This window comes from Epinephelus fuscoguttatus, linkage group LG14 (assembly GCF_011397635.1).
Source record: "Epinephelus fuscoguttatus linkage group LG14, E.fuscoguttatus.final_Chr_v1".
Classification (NCBI taxonomy): Eukaryota; Metazoa; Chordata; class Actinopteri; order Perciformes; family Serranidae; genus Epinephelus; species Epinephelus fuscoguttatus.
In genome coordinates, this window is record NC_064765.1 from 7,773,411 (window position 1) to 7,797,046 (window position 23,636).

The 23,636-nt window shown below is 41.2% G+C and overlaps 2 non-coding genes across 2 annotated transcripts; both read left to right on the forward strand.

Moving 5' to 3' along the window:
• The first annotated feature begins 1,695 nt into the window (after nt 1–1,695).
• trnat-ugu (transfer RNA threonine (anticodon UGU)) lies at nt 1,696–1,769 on the forward strand. The gene has a single exon. It is a non-coding gene; the product is annotated as a tRNA-Thr (tRNA).
• A 558-nt stretch (nt 1,770–2,327) lies between these two features.
• On the forward strand, nt 2,328–2,401 carry trnat-ugu (transfer RNA threonine (anticodon UGU)). The gene has a single exon. It is a non-coding gene; the product is annotated as a tRNA-Thr (tRNA).
• The last annotated feature ends 21,235 nt before the right edge of the window (nt 2,402–23,636 follow it).

The window sequence follows — 23,636 nt, forward strand, 5'->3', positions numbered from 1 at the left end:
TTGTAAGCTCTCGGGGGGGGTGCTGTGGCTTAGCTGGTTAAAGCTTCCATCTTGTAAACAGGAGGCCCTGGATCCAAATCCCAGCAGCACCTCTCTGCATCATCTCTGGATCAGAGGATTGCTATATCAAAAAGTATCTTCGTCTTTAAGCAAATGATGAGATAGAACCTCAGATTCACATTTTCTGTAGATCAGAAAGCAATGTCCTCTTCGCGGTAATGAGGAGAAATTTGATTTTAAGATGAAAAACTTAACTGAAAAAGATGCCAAGTTGGTGGAACATGAGACCAGTCATCTCTTGGGTGTATATCTTTATCTTTGAAGTCTTCACACTGAAGCCTGTGCATAAACTTTTCTCTAAAGGCAACAATTTCTTCTCTGCTCATCATGACATGGCACTAAACCACAAAATAAAAGGTATTTTCTTCTTTGAGCAAATGAAGAGATTTATGATTAAAAATTACATTGAAAACAATGCCAAATGTATTCACTTTGTGGAGCATGAGACTCTTACTGTATGGCCGTGGCATTTTGGCCCAGACCAGCCCACCACAATCAATCACACAAATATCAGTCAGGTTTCTTTTGACATTTGAGGAGACACACATATTAATAAAAAGGGGATCTGGGACTCTTTATGCTGCTTTGCTAAACCAGGCTCCTGAAATCTCATTAGCTAAGGCTAACAAGCCCGTAACTTCCCACTGTATTGCATTAGACATGAGAAATGTACCTGGATGGACCTGGGTGAGTGCAACCTTTTCTATCTGGAGGGATTGTGTGTGGTTTACTCACCACTAGACCATCACTCTTGCTCCTCACCTCCAGCTTGCTCTTCTTTGTGGGCGTTCAGGGTAAAGGTGTATTATGAGTCAATGCCACTGACCCCCAAGTGTGACATCAGTGTATATATATCCAGTCTTGACCCTTAGGCAAGGCTCTTAATGCTGCTAGCCTACCTCAGGATGAGTGAAATCTGAAAAACAAGAGTCATACCAGCACGGACATCGCCTGGATCAACAAGGTCCATGTCAGGTGTTGAGGAACCAGGAACAAGACATAGATGGACCAGAGCAGAGAATATGGAACTTGCTGGAATGCTATCATAGATGTAAGCCCAGCAAGAGGGGCTACATGCAGAGGATGTGGCATATATGGATGTTTCAAAACCAAACAGCCATTTGTAATCGGAGCACTTAGGGCTGTGACCCCCAGACCAGGAGAGTGGCTCCAGCTGACTCCAGGTATGGGAAACTCCGGGTATGCCAGATGGTCAGTCCACCTCTGCTCACATTTACTGTACAGCTTCACACTGACACGGCACTAAACCTGACATATCAGCTTGTAGTTTTTGTGTATTATACCCGACTTGCTATCTTGTTCTGCTTTGATATGAGGAGAGTTTGCTTCAACAGGAATGTCGTCTTTGGGATAATGAGGAGAGATAAGATTTCAAGATGAAAAATTACACAGAAAAAGATGCCAAGTTGGCGGAGCATGACATTCTTAATCTCTTGGGTGTATAGCTTTACGTTTGAAGCCTTCACACTGAAACTGTGTCTAAACTCCTCACTAAAAGCAACTGTCTTTTTTTGTCTGCTCATAATATCAGGTCCCATCCAACTTCCTGTCTTGTTGTTTTGCTTTGATGTAAGAAGATGTGTCTTCAAAAAGCATCTCATCCATCAGTGTACAGGTGCTGTGGCTTAGCTGGTTAAAGCACCTCTCTTGTAAACAGGGGGTCCTGGGTTCAAATCCCAGTAGCACCTTATGGTTTTGGCTCTCAGGACTCTAACATGCGTGTGAGGTTCAGAGTTGGCAATCAGTGTGGCTATGAGTTGATGATAGCATCTTGTCACTGTGTCTCGAATGTGTGATAAGTGTTAGACTGATCAAGTTTTAGTTGTTAAGCTGGGGCTGGCACATATGCTGCACTTTATTGCACCCTTACATCCACTGTTTTCTTAATGTCCCATTTGGCACGCAGGCATTCCCAAGCATCTGTTTTTCAGGGTGCGTTGGCTGTGCCCTGATACACACAAAGTTCAACATTTGGGAGCCAATTACAGTCCACTCACGGTACTTACAACTGCCAAGGTAGTGAAGCATAATACTCTTACGTAATCATAAATGAATCTGTGTCGAAACTTCGCTCTAAAGCAACAATTTCTTCTCCACTCATCATGATATGGCACCAAACCTAAAATATTAGCTTGTATTTTCTTTTTTTTGTGAAATGTCTGACTTACTCTCTTGTTGTTCGACTTTGATATGAGGAGCGTTTGCTTCAAAAAGCATCTCATACATCAAAAAGTAAGCAGGTTGCAGGTGCTGTGGCTTAGCTGGTTAAAGCACCTGTCTTGTAAACAGGGGATCCTGAGTTCAAATCCCAGCAGCACCTTAATGTTGAGCCTCTCAGGACCCCAACATGCCAGAAACTTTTAGAGTTTCAGACCAATTACAGCCAGTAGATATCATTCCTTTCTTCCGTAAACATCGGTCTGTGAGAAAATATAAACCTCCTTTGTTTGCTCCAAGGTAAGACGCTAACCAACATGAGCTAGCTTAGCATGTTAGCAAACAAAGACATCCATCCACCCATTTTCATAACCGCTTATCCTCTTGAGGGTCGTGGGAAGTGACCACTTCTGCATTACCATCTGCTAACCCCTTGTGCATCAAGATAGACTGCAAAAGGCTGCTGCCAGTGACATGATAGTGACCAAATGTCAAAGTATGACACGTTGGGATGAGACAATAGCCTTTTTAGATAGGAATTGTGCAAATTTGCAGGAAAGCCCGCTCAGTCTTTTTTCAGCATCCGCAGTATAAAAGCAAAATCTGGGAGTGTGGCAAAATGCCGCCTACCTACTTGTGTTTAGAGTGCGCCTTTTTCGGGGCAATGGGGGGGCGTGAGCAAGTAACAAAACGTGTAGCTCAGCATGTGATGTAAACAGTGACGTGGGAGGGAAGCCGCGGCTGGTCAGTCCTTTGGCGATTCTCTCCTAAGTCGGCCCGTCCTTCACCGTCCCCGTCATCTGATGGTTAATGGCCTCTTCGTTTGCGAGGACAAGGAGGGCGTGCAATCCCTTGTCTCCCCAGTTGCTCCAGGTTTGCGTTTCCCTCTTGCAACTAGCTGCTCCCTAATTCCTGCTATCAGCTGTTTCCTGTTTATCCACCGTCAGTGGGTCGCACGTGCGGCATCATCAACAGCTCCTCCCACAAGTCTTCAACAGCCCCTCCCATTGCGGAAGGCCGCCTCAGTCTGTTTAAACTAAACGGGTTCTGCCAATATAACTACCCTACGAGGCGGAAAATTGGGCACCTCGGATCAACTCGCCAATCTGCCTCTGTTTGATAGCAGTAACCAAAGGTTGGCAGGCCTCAGCGAAGGGTTTGTTAGACTTTCTGGTTTTATTTCTTGTCTTTTTGTTGTTTTTATTTACTCAAATAAAGCTCATTGATACTCTGAGTGAGGAGTCCTACTTTGGTTGTATTTATTTAGTTGATTAAAGCAGCACCCTCAGGCCCTTTCTCCTTTGAAGTCTGCCTCCTTTTTCTCTTATTTGTTAAGTTACCCCCAACCAATCCGAGCAATAAATAACTTGATCTTACCAAACCATCTGGTTTCACGTTGCTTCCCTTTCCCCCCTCAGAGCTGGGTCATAACTGCATATAAGTGGACTTATATACTGCACCATTTTTCAGATACATCTTTTTTACTGTTTTGGCTACCGTTTTTAAAAGCCTCTGTGCGGAGCTGAAAGTACAAATGTCTCATCCATCTCTCCAGGCTGAGTGGAGTTAGCAGTTAATGGATACTAAAATAAAATGAACTTTTCACCTTTTAGCATTATCAGAAGTGGTTCAACTTGAAGCTGAGCCGGCTGACTCCACAGAAACATGCTTTAGGGCGGCTCGTTATCACCTCCAGCTGATATACAGAGCCATCCGTCATAAAGCGAAGATGTTGCCTTTCAACAATTCAGAGCTCCAGGTTTATAAAAAATACGAGGCGCAGTTTATTGTTTGATCACTTCACCTAACCCAAATTTAGCTGGCTTCACTGAGGTCTTTTTTAACTTTAAAATAAAACAAATCTGTTTGAATTATTTTCAGCATTTATGTCAAGTGCTTCCAGGAAAGAGCCAAAGCCTTACAGTCTTGAGTATGACACTGACAAAAGCTTTCCCCTCCTACACACTCTGCTTTCGTGTATTACCAAACTAACTGTCATTGATCAGTATTGGCAGTAATGCAGGTGGGCGTTTTACAGCACCATCATGGTAAGGAGGCAGCTGAGCCTTACAGGAAAGCTTTTGTTCCAGCCCTCACCTACGATCCTGAACTCTGAGTAAATACCAGAAGAATAAGATCCCAGATACAAACAGCTAAGTGAGTTCCTCCGTAGAGAGGCTGGGCTCAACCTTTGAGGCAAGAGGAGAAGCTCAGAGTCTAAAGGAGGTCAAGTCGAGATGGTTCGAGCATCTGATCAGAATTACTCCTGAGTGCCTGGGCGTTTGTATACTACAAAAAACCAGATGCACCAGAATTTCGTATATGATAGCAATCACATGATGAATGCACTGATGGGAATAAAGAAAGGAGTAGTAATAACAATGAAAGTCCACATAACAGGTTGGAGTGGTGGACTTTTCCCCAGGAGATTGGTTTCTTGATGTTTGTGTCCCATGTGAAAGGGTTAACTTTGAGTAAATTTAAGGTATGTTGTCACATTACTTTACATTGTAGGTTGCAGGGCATTATGTGGCAGACCCTGGAAACTGCAGTGCCATTGCTTAGCCCAAATCCCCGGTAAAGCCTGATTTATAGTCCTGCGTTAAATCAACAACGTACCTACGTCGTAGGGTACGTGGCTACGCAGGTGGCTCGCCATAGCCCCCGGCGTAGCCTGACGTGCACCTCCCAAAAAAATGTAACTACACGTCGAGGCAACGCAGACCCAGCGCAGATCGAGAGGGCTGTGATTGGTTTGCTTGGTATTTCCAGATTGCGCCATCCCCGCCATCTTTAAACATCTTCTGTTGCGATGTAGATGTTGCAGTATTAACATACTTTCTTCGACATCCAACAACTCCAACTCCAGCAAGATTCTCTCTCTCTCGGTTGCCATTGTTCACTGTGACCGGAAAAGCCGGAAGCTAAACAAAGAATCAACTAGAGACGACGATAACCATTCAGGAAAGGAATGCAGCCCCCTACCTCTCTGGCGGTGAATTGCTCCGTGACGAAATGGAGTAATGGAGAAGTTTGAAGGGTTTACGACGGCGTCATGGCAACGACGTAGGTACGTTGTAGGTACGCCACAGGACCGTAAATCAGGCTTAAGTGTGCTGGGCGCTGCAGCCAATGTGCAGTGACTCATCCTGCAGCACTTTATTTGCAAGTACTCTAGCTAGAGCTTTGGCAGAGTGCTACAAACATTCAAAATGGCCGCCACGGCATATGGGACTGACCCAAATATAAATTTTTAACAGCGGCTGGTGGCATCAGTGAGAAACACGGCAGGACAAGAATGAAAGTTAAGGTGGGTAAAGTCTGAGTCAGGTGGGTGGGAGCGGTGGTGTATGGGTCAAACAAACACTGACTTTAACCTGGGAGGCTAGTGTGTGTGTGTCCCATAAGATTCTAAAGCCAAACCCTGTTCTTTTTTCCTAAACCTAACAATCCGTGTGTGTTGGCAAAATGTAACCATGTGTGTTTGTTGTTGGAGGAAAAAAACTGCAATCCCCGGTGTTGTATCACCGTAGTGCTTTTATTTTGAAAGAGACTGTATGTAACCGGTACATTTCCTGTAAAAACAGAAGTGTATTTTGAAAGAAGACAATGCATGTAACAGGCAGAACTTCACACGCTGTCCCAGAATGTCAACAACCAACACACCCAGGGTACCTTTCACGTCGTCTGTGGACGCACAAAGTCCGTGAACAAACGTCAATATGCGACGAGGTTGGAATGACAATGTGCTGGTTTGAGAGAGAATGTAAACCAGTGAACAGGAAGAAATACTGGCAGGTGTGGAGTTTAAATCAGTGTTACAAACTCAGTATTTGTGACAAAAGTGTGGCGCTGTGCAGTGAAACACAAAGAGGAGAATTTAGCAGTGAAAATGCTGTAACTCTGGAGGTTATCCACTGAGTTTAACTAACTCAGACTGCTGAAGCCTCATATATTTTTGCACTCATTCCCATTTTGTACTTCAGCCGCAGCACAACAATTTCCCTGGGGATAAATAAAGCTATATCTCATCTTAAAACCTGTTTCGATGTTCGTACGGGTGTGTGACTGTTGAAAGATGGTGAACCTGAACCTGCAGTGCAGAACCTCCAGTGAGGAAGTGATCGTAACAGAGACAAAGTGACTGACACACATGAACCAGATTTGAACCTCTAACTTGAAGAGCAACGACTGACACCACATCGCTCCATCCTATCGGGAGACGACGCCTCAGAGCAGTGTGTGTGTGAGTGTTAATAACTGAGGGAGAGTGTATCTGCAAGTGTCTCAGTGAGCAGAGATGCACACAGTGTGTCTTTCTGTGTGTGTCTGTAAGATGAAAGGGATGCAGACTGGCCCCAGGCTCCAATTAAAAACGGGCTGAGGTTGCTATGGCGATATAGGTGAACTGAAGTACTTTATGAAATATTACTGATGGACGGACGGACTGGTTTACACCTCCAGCAGAGAACAAACTGTTCTGTGGATGTTTGAAGGGTCTGGGTTAATGTTTGAACTTTACTGTGTTTGTTCTGCTTTTAACCTTTTTAACATTCTGTTCTTGGGCTTTTTTAGTGAAGACGCTCTCACATGGATCCTTAAAAATTTCATAGTTATGAAAATATCAGTTTGGTTTGCTCAGTTTAGGATTGTTTCAGACATTAGTTAGTGAACAATAGCACCTATTCACTCCATCACATAAACAAAAAGCAAAAAGAAGAACAACACGTATACATACAAAACAGTCAAAACCATATTAAACTTTATAATAAAGGCCATATGTTAATATGTTGAGGCTGATGTCATAATTTTATGAGGAAAAAGCTCAATTTTGGAAAAAAATGTTTAAGTGCTCATCCAGTTATAATATTTTGACAACAAAGTTGTAATATTTTATTATATTTTGAGGATAAAGTTAAAGTATTTGTAAAATAAAGTCATATTCTAGAGCAAATTTGTAATATTTTGATAATAAAATCACAATTTCTGTAGAACAAAACTGTATATTTTTTTTTTTTAGAATAAAGTAACAACATTTTTGGAGCAAAGTTTTGAGAATAGGGTGTTAATATGTCGTGTATAAAGTCAGAATACTTGTAGACCAAAGTTATTATATTTTGACAATAAAGTAATGATATGTTTAGAATAAAGGTATTCTGAAAAAAACCTTAATATTTTGAAGATAAAATTGCAATTTTATTTAAAATAAAGTCATGATAATTCTAAAACAAAGTTGTAATATTTGAGAATAGAGACATAATGTTTTGAGGATAAAGATATGGTATTTGTAAAATATTCTCAGAATATTTTCAGATCAAAGTTGTAATGACAATAAAATCATAATAAGTTTAGAACAAAGTTATTTTGAAATAAACAACGTAAAATTTTGAGGATAAATTGCAATTTTTAAAAATTGTAGTCATATTTTGAGAGTAAGATCATAATAAATTAAGAACAAAGTAGTAATATTTTGAGAATAGAGACATATTTTGAGGATAAAGTTGTGATATTTGTAAAATAAAGTCACAATATTTCTTTAGAACAAAATTGTAATATATTGAGAATAAACAAACAATATTTTTGGAACAAAGTTTTATTATTTTTGAGAATAAGGTCTTAATATTTTGAGTCTAAAGTCATAATATTTGTAGACCAAAGTTATAATATTTTGACAATAAAGTCATAGTAATTTTAGAACAGTTATTTTGAAATTAACAACTTAATTTTTTGAGGATAAACTGCATTTTTTAAATTTATTCATGATATTTTGAGAATAGAGTTGTAATATTTGTAAAATAAATTCATAATATTTTCAGATCAAAGTTATAACAACATTAAACTCATAATATTTTTTATTTTTTTTTAAAAAGTTGTTTTCAGAAAAAGACTTTTGGGGATAAAATTGCATTTTTAAAAAAAAAAAACAAATAAAGTCATAATATTTTTCAAAACAATGTTGTTATATTTGGATAATAAAATCATATATTTTCCTAAAATATACAAAATACAACTTTATTTTCTGAACCTCAGATTTTAACCTGCTCTAAAAATGCAGCACTTCTCACCGTCAGTTGACTTTTACAGTCAAACAGCTTCAACACTGAAATACGGAGGTTTATTTTAACTCTGCTGGGAGGAAACGTGTCACCTTCTCCAGTCAAACACACCGAGAAACATTTGCATGGATAAAAATCAGCACTGCTGCTGCTGCTGCTGCATGGATTTCCCTCACAAGTTTATTTTATTATCTTTCTTCTTCAAATTCAGTTCCTCTGACTAATAATTACATCTTCCTGTTCTCGGTCCTGAAGCGCTCTCCCTGGAGGCTGCAGCACTTTAACTGCAGGGGGAAATTCACTCTTCAGTATTTTGTTCTTCGGTGTTTGTTTGCTTTCTCTCAGGTTGCTCTGTTAGTGATGAAAAGATGGAGTTTTCTTCTTGTTCTTCCTCTTCCTCTTCTCTTTCTTCCTTTTTTATATTTAATGCTTCCACTTTCATTTCCCCATTCTGCTCTTTACTGAAACATACAGAGGAACATTTTCTTTATGGCTCATAGCTAAATCTGAACTCAGTGAAAGACTTTAGTGACTAACGTTATGTCAGAAGTAAGTTAGTATTATTATTATTATTATTATTATTATTATTATTATTATGCGAGGGTCATAAGGACAGAGGGATGTCGTATGCTGTAAAGCCCTGTGAGGCAAATTGTGATTTGTGATATTGGGCTTTATAAATAAAATTGAAATTGAAATTGAAATTATTAATTACACTTTCAAATATATTCCCTGGCTCTGATTTCTATATAACTGTGTTTCATAAGTAGCTACAGCACATAAATCAGTTTGGTCATCATTTTGATACACAGTGTGAGCAGGATGAACAGAAATGTATTTATTTATGGTATTTTTTTTTTGCAGGTTAATCATTTTGTGCTGTTCTTTTAAGTGTCATATATATATTGTTGTATCTCAGTAAACTGCACGAACAAGATCAATATAAAACATGTTGGGTTTGGCTTTAGAATCTCACAGGACACGGACACTGCTCTCTCAGGTGAAACTTGATGCCGTTAAACTATAAAGATGTGTAATTTTCTGGTTTTGCATCTGTGCAAAGAAGGCTAGTTGTTTCCCCACTGTTTTTTTCCACCTAAAAACACCACTTAACTGTATATAACTGTGTTTTTGTCTTAATGTTGTTGGTTTTTCTTTTCGAACGTCGACAAAATCGACAGAAGAACCTCCGTGTTGCTGGTTAAAAAGTGTCAGACATATAAAAGGATGACTGTGGATCAGCTATTCATGATCTTAAATCCTGACTCTGTTTTAAAGGCATTAAAGGAGAGCACAGAAGAAGATGTTACTGAGGCTGTTGTTGTTGATTGATGCAGCTGTGAGTGAAGGAGCCGCTGGTCACTGGTTACAGGAAAGAAACAAGAGAGAGAGGTGATTCATTACAAGCTTTTTGTTTAAATTGTAAGGCTGTTTCCTTCTCTGGAAACGCACACACACACTCAGACTCTTTTAGTCTCTTCCCGTATGTGTCAGCTGTCTTGGTTGTTCCTGTCAGTTTGTTTTTATTCTGCTGCTGTTTATTCGTCCTCCTGCTGAGAAACCAGAGCAGTTCAGTACATCAGCTCTCAGCGGACGTTTCCAGAAATGTCTCATCACCATTACATGCTTCCAAGTATCGGAGTTGTTTTGAAGCATTAAGTACTCAATCACATCTTATCATGCACATCTTTTCCACTGACCATCATGCAGCGCCTCCATGTATGTAAGTGGGTCTGTTTTCATCACGTCATCACTGCGTATCATGATGTGACCAAGCAGCAACCTCTGAGGCTGAAAAATGAAGCCGACGCTGACGTGACAAATACTGCAGTTGCTCAAATGGTCCACATGAGGCTGGCTCCAAAAGCAAGTCAGTCTTCATAGACCCCCCTATTAACATGTCCAGCTTTACAGCAGAAATAAACATGTTTACAGTAATGTTTTTTAACCTGTTTTTCGTGGGGACTGCCCATTGTTCTGATGGCCCAAAATTCTGAAGCCGTCAGTCTGTGAATGCTCCACTGGACCAGACGGCAATTTCTCTGCCAGCTCGTTGCCCTACAAACAAAATGCCCACCGTACTTGAGTCCTGTTTCTCCAAAAATACACACTCCCTGCTGGTAAACAACCCCGTCGCTGGAAAGGTAGGGACGAGTCAGTAAAAACCAACACAGTCTCACTCTGCCCTCATCACATACTGACATTTGGTCATGGACTCCACGTCCAGATATGACATGCAAGGTACCCTGGGTGCGTTGGCTGTTGACGTTCTGAGACGCTTTGTCAACTTTTGCCTGTTACATGCATTTGGTCTTTTCAAAATACACTTCAGTTTTTACAGGAAATGTACCGTTTGCGTACAGTCTCTTTCAAAATAAACACACTACATCAGTACAGTACCGCGACTTGCTGTTGTTGAGATTACGAAAAAAAAGAGCTGTGTTTGGCCACATGTCATCCTGAAGTGAAAGGACTGCTATTTTCGTCAGTTTTAGACGCTGGAAGTCACTGAGCAAGCACCGTTTTTTTTACTTTGGAGTGAGACCGGGTTGTGACAACACCCGGGATTGGTGGGTCAAGCGCCACTGGGAAACTTAATGAAGGATCGGCCGAAACAACAGGACTGGAGGCTCAGTCATCTCTGGGAAACTGAAACTAACTGCAGTGAGTGTATATTTTCAGAGCAATAGGTGTTTATTTTTGGGATAACAGACTGTTGGAGAATGTGGAATTTTGGGCCACTGAAACAATGTTAGCAACGTTTTTCGCCAGTGAAAGTTAGCATTAGAATTAGTATTGTCACATTCAACCATAGCTGTAAAGAAGCTAGTACTGGCTGACCAAGCTAGTAGCTAGCATCAGGGCTATCTCCACCCTTTCATCCAAACATGGTCACTTCTGACTCCAAAAATCCACGATGGCGACGACAAAAATGCCAGACACGAGGCTTCAAAGCGGACGGATGATGTCGCTGTGGCTACGTCCATTATTTCCTACAGTCTATGGATGTGACCGGCTGCATCTGCAAGTCTGTCATCACTGTTTCATGATTATGGTTTTTTTTTAATCTGTGTGTGTTTATGTGTGTGTTGAGTGTTACCTGACATTGTCACGCCTTGGTCTTCCTGATTAAATGGCGTGAACACACCAGCTGACATCAGAGGAGGGAAGGTTGTTGGAGCAGAGGATCATGGGAAATTACTTTAATATTCACTGCATGAAGGAAAACAGCTGCTACACACACACACACACACACACACACACACACACACACACACACCTCCTTCTTCGTCCTCTCTGCTCACTCCTTCTCTATTTTTAAATGTCACCTCTCCCTCCCTCTTTCTCCCTTCCCTCTCTTCTTTATGCAAACTCATGCCCCCCCCCTTCTCCCTCCTCCCTCCTCTCCTCTCTCCTCCTCTCTCATCTCTCTGACTGTCACCTCTCTTTTTCATTTTCACACTCATTACCCTGCACTTTCTTCTTCTCCTCTCTCTAGTTTTTGCTTCCCTCTCTGACTCTGTTACTCTCTCCTAACTCTACAGACGCTGTGTAACTTCGTAACGCACAGAAACCTCACACACTGATTGCGATGTGTGTTTTGTTGTTCTATTCGGTGTGAACATTTGCAATAGAAGACACAATGCAGAGATACATTTCCATTTCCAGTTACCTATCTGACTGTCATCACTTCCTCTCTGTCTTTTATTTGGCACCGCAGCTATATGAATATCACTATTTGACCTGTTGAAAGTGAGCTATCTGCGTTATCTGTCTTGTCGCGAATGTGTCCTGCCCCCACATTTTCTTTACTGATTCTTGTCAATCTGACTTCTGACAGATGCCAAAAATGCAGAATATCGAACCTGTATCTCTGAAGTTTTGGACAAAGTGTGCAAATGTGACTGACATAACATCAGTGTGCCAAGGCCTTTACTGCTACTACTATTGTTCTGAAGGGCATGGACAAACAAGGTAAGGCTCTTCACAGTTGCAGTGTAACAACAAGCATACATTAATATTTTAGACCAACTCGGCCTCAGTCCAAAGTCGTCAAAAACCGGCACTTGTTTAGTGATTTCTGGCGTTAGACACCAACGAAAAAAGCTGTCCTTCTACGTCGGCATGATGCAGGGGGGAAACTCAGCGGGACAAGGACAAAAGTTAAGGCAGTGAAAGTCCAATTAGGGCAGGAAGGAAGGGTGGTGGATGGGTCCAACAACCATGGACTTTCACCTCGGAGGCCAGTGTTTGCTTCCCAAACCCTGTTCTTTTTTTCCTAAACCCAACCGCTTGCTTTTGTAGCCTAAACCTAACTATGTGTGTTGGTTGTTGTAGGAAAAAAAACGTCAATTTGCGTTGTTGTACTGACATATGCATTTATTTTGAAAGACACTTGTTATGTCCCACCCTTGGGCGGGAACTGCCCATTGGTCTGACATCCCATTGTTCGGACCATATTAAACCCATTGTTCCGAAGTCCGTTCCGAAATCATCATGATGCCCTGTGGTTAAGGTCTGGTTAGGTTTAGGCACAAAAACCACTTGGTTAGGGTCAGGAAAAGATCATGGTGTGGGTTAAAATGAAAAAGAAAGTGACAAACACATAAGCTGTGAGCCTGCTTCGCCTCAAGCCTTTCCCTGCTGACCCAGAGTCGGTCACGGCGCACCATCAAGGTAGAAATACGCCCGCCGGGAGCCGTTCAGCACCGCAGACCGTCGGACTAATGGGCTGTCGGACCAATGACATAGACCCCCTTGGGCATCCCTATGGGGCGAACAAAACTCCATCACTGACCCAAAATACCCACATAAGACATCTTTCAAACACTCAAATCCATGGGATGTATTAACAAATAAACAAGCAAACAAGACAACAAAAATCCCATGCTGAGACTGTATGAAAACTGTACATTTCCTGTGAAAATGGAAGTGTATTTTGAAAACAGACAATGCATGTAACAGGCTGAAATGGACACAGCACCCCAGAACATCAACAACCAACACACCCAGGGTACTTTGCACGTCATATGTGGATTTGGAAAGTCCATGACCAAACGTCGATATGTGACGAGGTCGGAGTGAGACATGTTTTTCCAACTTTGTGGCATCAATGTGAGGAAAGTCCCTGTGCACAAAGCCAGCTACACAAAGAAATGGTTTTGCAAGTTTGGTGTGAAAGAACTGGACTGGTGTGCACAGAGTCCTGACCTCAGCCCCATCCAACACCTTCGGAATGAACTGGAACACCAACTGTGAGCTCATTGTGCTGGACAGTGCTGGTCAGTGCTGGACCTCACAAATGCTCTTGTGTCTGAAATCCCTGCAGAGTGAAACTGGAAGAGTGGAGGCTGTAAGAGTCTGTGGTCCTTTCCATAATGTTGTCAGACACTTAGAATAGCAATCTGAGCCTGTCAGTGGCAAAAACAAACCCTTTTAATGGATGTAAACTGACAGTGCACAATTACACATAGGGATTACATCAGGGCCTGTTGTTTTGTTGCTCCCATTGGTCACTTAGACACAAAACATAAGTATGAATGTATGATGTAGTATCACATCACGATACATTTGCACACATGGCTGCAGGCGTAAGCTGTCCACATACTTTTGGCAACATACTGTACTCCTATATATGCTCTCTCTGTCTTCTTCCCACACATCTCAATTGCTTTCTTCATCACATCATTAAAGCAGAAGAAGCTGAACTGTTTCTTGCAGCCCACACCCATAATGACATATCCGAAATATTTTTATTGCTGCGCACACTCACTCTGTCACTAATATCAAGGCCAGCCAGCTGCTCTCCTCTGCAGCAAAGACCCCCTATGGAGGCCAGTTAAACCTCAGTGAGAGTGTGTGTGTGTGTGTGTGTGTGTTGTCCCCACCCTCATACTAAGCAGATAAAGTCACCACATCCTGATGAAAATAACCAAATAGGTCACCAAAAATGTTGCTCTCCCTCCTCGATGTCTTCATTCAGCCGTATGTGTGTTACTGCAGCAGAAAAGAATGAAAACTCTGAAGCTCGCTGTGTTAAAGAGGAGTGTTTCTTTTATTGTTGTTAGCTTAGCAGCGGGTGCATTAAAAATCCATGGCAGACTGAGGCTGCGAGGATCCGTCAGACTGAACTTTGAAGTCTCGAGGAAGCAGAGCTGCTGCTGCTGCTGTTTCCTCGCAGCGTTAACGTGATCATCGTCAGACTCTGTCATGTGTAGGTCGAATGTTTGAGAGTGTGACGGCCAAAGTTTAATCTGTGGATCAGTGTGTGTCACAGTCTGTCCTCAGGCCCCTTCATCGTCATCTTCCATCCATCAGATGCCCTCAGACTTTCCCTCCATCACCTGACCGTCTCCGCCCACCTGCTCACCTGTTCCTGTTTTAATCACCCTTTTTCCACTCACTCCTCACCAGGTCCTTAAAGCTGCCGTGTGTTTCGTTCTTTTGCTTTCAAGCCAGTGAGCCTATCCATTCCCTCGCTCCGACAATAAACGGCTGAAGTCATCCTGCTGCCTCATCTGTCTGCATTCGGGTCCTTTACTGCATTTCCTGAGTCGTGACAGTGTGAGGTCTGAGCACTGCAGGAGATCTCTCTGTACACTGCCGTCTGGCTGAAGATCCTTTATTGAGTTTCTTTTTAACTTTATAGCATTACAAAGTCATTTCAACAAGAACACTCCTGCCACTGCTTCTGGCTGGCTCAGACAGCTTGCTGCCAGTAAAGGCTACAATAATAAGTGCATACAAAGGCTTAGATTTTGGTGGAGGATGCAGGGGACATGACATTTGTCCCCCACAATAAAAAACTGAAAGTAGGAGGGGACTTTTATCTTTGATAAACCGCTAAAAATAGAAGATGTAGTTCAAGTTTTATGAGTATGTGTGTAGCCCTCCAATGGGATTCTCTGTTGAGAGCCGAGGTCGAACGACATTACTAATTAATGGATGTTTTCAACATGAACACGAGGTGTTTTGGTTCAACTGGAGATTTGAAATTATTTTTCATGCAGGAAGTAACAGTCACTGAGGCAGAGAAAAAATAAATGTGGTAAGCAGACATCTTGCTGTAACACATATGAGCTATTACAACATAATCACCAGAGAAAATGTTCGTAATGTACATCTGCAAACCACATATATGTTACGTTTGTACGTTTATTTTTTGCTGTAGACTTAAAGTTTCTCAGCAACACTGCGGTGAAGATATGGTTAGGTTTAAGCACAAAAACCACTTGGTTATGGTTAGGAAAGATCATGTTTTGGCTTAGAACACCCACATTTTGTGGCACAGAAGCTGCTTAAAAAACAGGGACAGGTCTGCCAAAAACACCCACGTTCAGTATCTCCCACCCCGCTGGGAAATGCTGCAATGAGTGGGTGGAAAACGCTGTTCCGTGGAGAACGCCATGATGCCAGGTTCGGTGGCTCCATCCACATCACACCAACCCTGGCCTCCCTACACTGGTTACCTGTTGCTTTCAGAATTGATTTTAAGGTTTATATTGATGACTTACAAAGACTTATACAGCAGATCTTTTAATGCCCTATGTTCCATCTCGCACCCTGAGATCCTCAGATGCATCTTTCCTTGTTGTTCCAAGTTCCAGATTAATTCACGAAGGTGGGAGAGGCTTTGCTGTTAGAGCGCCACGACTTTGGACTGCCCTGCCTGAGGAGACCAATGCTGCAAACTCTGTCTCATCTTTTAAATCAGTGGGTCGCGGCTCAAAAGTGGGTCATTGGTCCATTCTGACTGGACCGCAAGTGACTCGCAAATGTGCGAATTTTTTAAAAAACAAACTTTATTTTTAAGTACAGTGAATTTCCCACACAGAGCTTTTATTTTGAAGTGCCATTTCCTAAAAAAAACTGTGTGGACTTTGAACCAATGACCAAGGAGAGCTCAGGACCCTGTGGCTGGACCAGTAGGGAATCACTTTTTTTAAATCACTTCTGAAAAGCTGCTTGTTTGAAATTGCCTTTTGGTGATTTAACTGCTTTATTATTGCATGTTTTACTCTGTTATGTGTATTCTGTTTTTACTGCTTGTATCTTGTTTTATTTGCTTTGTCTTTTATTTGGTTTTGTGATGCACTTTGTAACTGTATTCTGAAAGTTGCTATATAAATAAAGTAGTAGTATTATTAGTATTATTATTATTATTAAATACCGCTGGGAAATACCTTGGTTCCTTCGTTTGGTTTCAAACAGCATAGCCTCCAACTCCCTCTGACAAATGTGAGCTTATATATATTACATCACTTTAGAAACATTGATATAATATGTATGAAACGTGCAAATGCTTGTTTGTGGTTTGCAGAAACCTGTGTTTTTCATTTATCTGCTGGTTTCACAGCCTCACATTGAAAGACAGAAGCAGTCTAAATAGCATTGTACAAATCTGCTCTAAGATCACAAGAGTGACACAATGGGACATTTTTTGCAATCAGCAAATCTTCCAGAAAACCACAACAATTTAAGCTTCTTCTGTGCTTGTTCTCTGTTGCCACCAGGGCATCTATACACTTTACCTGCTTGTAAAACTAATGGGTATTCAAAATCTTTTATTCCTTCTGCTATTTGTCTTTTAAATTCTCTGTTAATTTTGTTTTTATTTTTATTTTTTTTTTTAATCTTTTTTTATGATATACTGTCTATTAACTTTTATTATTAAGTGTTTATGGATTAACTAAAATTAATGAACATGTCATTGACGTGAATATAGGTGCCACATGCACACTGACAGAGGTTAGTTCCCCAAACAAAAGGGAACAAATTTGGACATAAAAATCCACCAGAATGCAGGAAATGAAATGCTTGTGCTTAGATTTTCTTCACTGGAGAGAGGCAACCCAGTTCACTAGAATGTCACCAATCCAAAGACACAAGGTTAGTCTCATTTTGTGGGGACAGTTGAAAGGCATTCTGGGAAATGTATGAACTTATGAACTAGGAAAAAACTCCAGGAGGCTTGTGGAAGCAAAGGGAGGTTCACCAGGAAATAGAAACTGTAAGATTTAATATTTCCTACACATCAAAGACTTTTAAAGTTATTCATATTAAAACAGTAAAATAATTTATATCTTTTGTGGATGAAGTGAATGCCACCTGATGATGATGATGATGATGATGATGATGCTATCACTATATATGTTTAAAGATCTGTTATGTGTTGTTGGACTTCAGAGAATGCGTCTCATAAGAAAGGAGTGCTGGTGTTGTTGTAATTCACAGCTCCAGTGTGTCAGTGTTGAAGCTCACCGGCAGACTTTAACCTCTGAAAATGAAACACAGTCTACTCCACTCTTTGCCCTGTACGTGCGATCGCTCCCAGCATGGCGGCGTCTTCCCAGCCTGCTTTGCATATGACTGCAGGGTTCGGGATCAAAGCGAGAGGAAGTTATGAGACAGGCAGCGGTGGGCCCCCGTCTGATGAAACGCTCGCTGCTGCTGTCAGGAGGCCTGGCAGAGGTTTTACTGTACAGAGCTGCACGCTTTGCATTTACACTTTCAGACACTGCGCTTACGCGATGTTTCAGGGCGACTCGCTGCTAACACAGGCGGGGGGTCGCTGTATCGCTCAGGGACTCGTCGACAGAAGTGGAAGGAGCTGACGGACTCACGCTGGCTTTAACGGGTGACCTTTCAGCTTCAGGAAAGACTCTTCAAAGCTGCAGAGTAACAAAGCCTCGCACATTATAATATCAGTAAATAAACAGGAGCTGTACTTTCTCAGCTCGTGTGTTCAGACTGATAAAAGACTTCATTACATTTATGACTCTTTAATGAGCTGAAAGATCTGGGAACACGGTGACAGCAATAAAAAGAAGTGAGTAAACAGACAAAACCAACAGCCTCACAGTTTAGAGACCTACTTCCTGTTTCAACTTTGAACTCCTGCACTTACTGTAGTTTTGTCTACACAGCCTGCCGATGCATTGAGGAATTTTGGGGGCATTTTTTCCTTTGTTTGAAGAGTGACAGTAGAAAGATGGCAGAAAATAAAAGGAGAGAAGGAGAAGAAAAGACATGCAGCAGGTGAAATAAACATCTTCACCACAAAGTCTGTAGACACCTCACAGTGAGGGATTATCACTCATTGAATATCAGAGTAATCACGTGTCAAGATTTGTTCTTGTGCGTGATAGACAAGAACATTCCTCAGAGATTTTGGTCCATATTGACATGATGACATCACACAGTTGCTACAGATTTGTCAGCTGCACATCCATGATGAGAATCTCCCGTTCCAGCACATCCCAAAGGTGCTCTATTGGACTGAGATCTGGTGACTGTGGAGGCCATTGGAGTACAGTGAACTCATTGTCATGTTTGAGATGATGTGAGCTTTGTGACATGGTGCGTTATCCTGCTGGAAGTAGCCATCAGAAGATGGGTACACTGTGGTCATAAAGGGATGGACACGCTCAGCAACAATACTCAGGTAGGCTGTGGTGTTTAAACCATGCTCAGTTGGTACTAAGAAAATCTCCCCCACACCATTACACCACCAGCAGCAGCCTGAACTGTTGATACAAGACAGGATGGATCCATGACGCCAAATTCTGACCCTACCATCTGAATGTGGCAGCAGAAATCCAGAAATCTTCTACTGTCCAGTTTTGGTGAGCCTGTGTGAACTGTAGCCTCAGTTTCCTGTTGTTAGCTGACAGGAGTGGCACCTGGTGTGGTCTTCTGCTGCTGTAGCCCATCTGCTTCAAGGTTGGACAAGGTGTTGTTGCTTCAGAGATGGTCTTCTGCACACCTTGGTTGGAACCAGTGGTTATTTGACTTCCTGTTGCCTTTCTATCATCTTGAACCAGTCTGCCCATTCTCCTCTGACCTCTGGCATTAACAAGGGGTATCTTTCACTAGCATATGCGATCTTGAAAGACGTTTTCGTAAATTTGGCAGCACATCTGGCCTCACAACCGCAGACCACATGTTACCACACCAGCTCAGGACCTCCACATTTGGTATCTTCACCGGTGAGATTGTGTGAGACCAGCCACCCATACAGATGATGCAACAATTGGTTTGCAATTCACCTCACAGGCAGAGTTGATGTGTTGCTGTAATTGCTGTAGATTAAACAACCCAAGAGTATATAAAGAAGATAAGAATAGCTCAGCCTTAAACACTTGTTTGTTTGTTTGTTTGTTTGTTTTTATCAGACTGTCACCAGCTTTGTCGATGCAGTGGCCTCGTTGAAGCGAAAGACGAGGCTGTTTATCGGTGGTGGCTGTTTTCTATCAGGCGGCTCAGCAGGAGCAGTGACAGGTGTTGATGTGGGAACTCTCCCACCTGAGGAGGACTTTCATTACACTCCGCCGCCTCAAGGCAAACATTTCAGTATTGTGACTGTGACCTCTGTGTCTCTGCCTGTCTGTCCCAACAGATGTGTCAATAACAGGAGGACTGTTTTCAGATTGCGCTGACCTCTGTCGGGAGGCATTAACATGCAGGACAACACTGACGGCCTCTTCTAAAGCCTCGCTGCTCAGTTTCTTTTCTTATTTAAGTTCAGTTTGGGCTTTATTTATCACCTTGGCTTATTAACATTTATGTGTTTGTCTGTAATGAGGTGAAGCGCAGTCTGTTGGTCACCTCTCGCAGCACCTGACAAATGCTTTTTGGAGCTCAACACAGATATCAGGGAGGAAAAATTATTATTTCTGGCTCACACTGGGGGCCATTAAACCCCAAAGTGTGTATGTAAGCTTCCAGTATTTGACCTGCTGTGGGCTCAGTCACTGCAGTTAATCAGTTTACGTATCTAAATGAATTAACAGAGTCAATAAATGTTATGAAACTCCAAATTTAAATGAAGTTGAATCTGCATTTTGTGCACACAGCTTTAGAGCTTTCACATCTTACAGTGTTTATTACCAGATACAGTTTGATTTCTTGTCAGGTGGACCTTAAGTGAAGCCTCAGTTATTTATTTTTTTCATTTGTTATCTTTATTGCTTTATTGCCCTTCCTTTTCCAAAGTCAATAATCAGTTACAAGAATGTTTCAACTAAAAATGAGTAGATAAAAAATAAAAATATAGTTATATGCATTAAAAAGTGGACATGAACATCTACGCTGGCAATTAAATTCAAAATAAAAATAATTCAAGCAAATATTCTGTAAATAAATTACAAAATGCTTAAAATAGAAATATATTTTATTGTATTATATTATATAATATTATATTATATTGTATTGTACTCTACCACACCGCATTGAATCGTATAGTATCGTATCATATCACATCGTATCGTATAGTATAGTATCGTATCATATCATATCATATCATATCATATCATATCATATCATATATCACATCCTATTGTATCGTATCATATCATATCACATCCTATCGTATCGCATCGCATCGCATCGCATCATATGGTATTGTATCATATCGCATCGCAGTGTATCGCAGCACATAGTATCGTATCGCATCATATGGTATCGTATCACATCGCATCATATTATGTCATAATATGTTATATTGTATAAATCAAAAGTGTGTACAGAAAACAGTAAAAATGAACGTCTTAAAAGGCAACACAGTTCAATTAAATTAGTGGTTGTAATGATGGCTATGATGGCTGGCCACCTTTGACCTTTCATCGGCTCAGTCGTTAGTATTCCTTGTCCATTCATAAAGCCATGCTGGGTAAAGTCCCATGCTACATCTGCACTTTGACTGAACAGAGATCTGACTGTAGTTTTAGTCTGAGATCTCAAGATTAAGTCTCGTTGTCTGTTCCTAGACTGAGCTGGAAAAAAAAGCTTTTATGTGCTCCTCTCCTCTCACTTAGAATAACCTTCAAAAGATTAAACTAAGAGAAATGGTCTTTCTGTCTGATGTTAAAGCCTCATAAGTACAAGAATGAAGGAATCGGTTGGTACTTGTCGTTGTGCATATATATCATGACATGTTAATGCAGTGGTTCCCAACTGGTGGGTGGTGGATTCATTCTGAATGGACTGCAAGTGACTTGTGAAAGTGTCAGGTTGGTAAAAAAACATGCTTTATTTAGAGGTACAGTGATTTTCTGGCACAGAGCTTTTATTTTGAAGTGCTGTTTCTTGCTGTAGAGTGAGTGAATAACAGATATTTTTGGGGGGTTATTTCCTCTGTTGTTGTTCATTGCCCTCATTCCATGTTTTTGAGAGAACTCAAGCCACTTTTCTCAGGTTTCAAAGGGTTAAATATGGATTAAATAAATACATTTTAAAACTAAATCAAATGAAATGTAAAAAAAAATATTGAATCAATCTCCGTTAAACAGTGTTTCATAAATAAGCCACAAAGTGTTTTAAATACAAAAATAAAGTAGCCTAAGAAAAAGTAAATAGAATTCAATACATGTGTATTCTCATCCTGACTGCTTGTCAATGAACCCAAACGTCAAAATATGAGTCGCTAGGTAGCCTCCTCTGTCACTTTTGTCATGACACTGGGTTTTTGTTAATAGTATGTCTTAGTAATCTTGTGGACTTCGTTTGGAGGTTCTGTTGGTCTTCTTCCTTGTTTCATGTTATTCATTCATGTTTAATCCGCTTCCTGTTTTATTGTGTAGATTTTCTCCTCCTGTGTAGTGTCTGGTATTACTTCCTGTCTTCCTCTCACACCTTTTCTGTGTTGGTCTTATTTGCTCCACTCTAGTGTTCCCCGGCACCCTTGTTGCTAGCCAATCCCTATGTATCTCCTTTTGCCCATGTCCACCTACTCCAGCTGTGTCTCATTCTTGTGATTGGCTTTCTGTGTGTATATATACCTGTGTGTTTCACTTTGCTCCTTGTCACTTTGTCTGTGCACATACCTCCTTGCTTTTGAGTTTTGTTAATGCTCACTTTTTATTTAACCTTCAACCTGCCTCCTGCTCTGCATTTGGGTCCTTCCTGAACTGATTTATGACAAGTTGTGTCCGTTCACGGACACCGTCTCAATTGCAGTTTTTACATGCATTGTGTCTTTTCAAAATAGTCTTGCAAAGCTTCGTTTGTAGGTTTATTTCCTATAGTTTAGGCAACAGAAGCATGTGGTTAGGTTTACAAAAACACATCATGATTTGGCTTAAAATAAATACGGTTCTTTCTGACATCACATGACATCACTTGACTACAGTACTTCCAATGCATGCTACGCTGTAGTCAAGGAAACTCCATTGACTTTTGGTTTCACACAGGCAGCATGCTCCCAGGTGAAATGTTTGCTAGTTTGACCCATCCACTTAGTCTCCCTCCCGCTCTATATGGATTTTCTCACTCTTTATATTATAGTAGTTTCCAGCAGTTGCCATGAAGAGTGTCTGGGTGCTTTAGTGTCTGACGCTGACATTCACTAACAATGTGGTGGTATTTGACGAATTCCAGTGTGGTATCAGAAATAGCCTCTGCCAGGTGTGTGTCATACTGCCACGAAAGGTGCCTTTGTTCATCCATATCAGCTGCCGAAATCATTGATAAAGCAGCAGTATGAGATGAGAACGAGCTGATATGCTGGATATTTTTAATGATATGATAGTTAGCTTTTATTTCCATGTCATGCCAAACATCTGGCCCATTCCACCTGGGATTACAAGACACTAATATTTATCATGAATAAGTTGCAACATGATGTACTTCATACATTTAAATACCATATATGTGTGTTTTTTCTTCAAATAACTTGTTCACAGAACAGCAGAAGAAAGAAATAACAGAGATGAAATGTTAACATAATAATCGTCTTTTAACCCAAACAGAGTCTTGTGATGGTTTTGGGGTGAGTCAGTGTGAGATCCTGCAGGACTTGGCTCGTTCACAGCTCCGTATTGTTGCAGAGGAGGGAGATATAAATACTCAGACAGCTTCCTGCTTCGCCCTGCTGGGGTTCAGTATTACAGCCGTCCCAGCTGAGCACACACACCCAGACACAATAGACCGGCCCGCACCGCCTTGCAGAGCCCGGCCTTCATGGAGGATTAACCCACACAAGTCTCCCTCATAGTTTTATTCAGAGCGTGACAGAAGGACAGAGACAAAGACGGGGAAATATTTAGAGTCGGTTATTATTTAAAATGACACGAGGTAATGAAGTCATGTGGGAAGAACAACCTGTGAGTTATTTCTACGAATCCCCACTAAAATTTGAAATTTAATACTATTCCTACGAGCACTACTACTACTACTAGTACTACGACTACTGCTGCTTGTGAAACCCACTACCACTGCTACTTCTACTGCTATTACTAAAACATCTAGAATAACAGCAACAGTGATACTGACCATTACTCCACCCAGTCACCAGAAGAAAATGTTGACATATATGTATCATAGCAACCTGTCTACAGTGACACA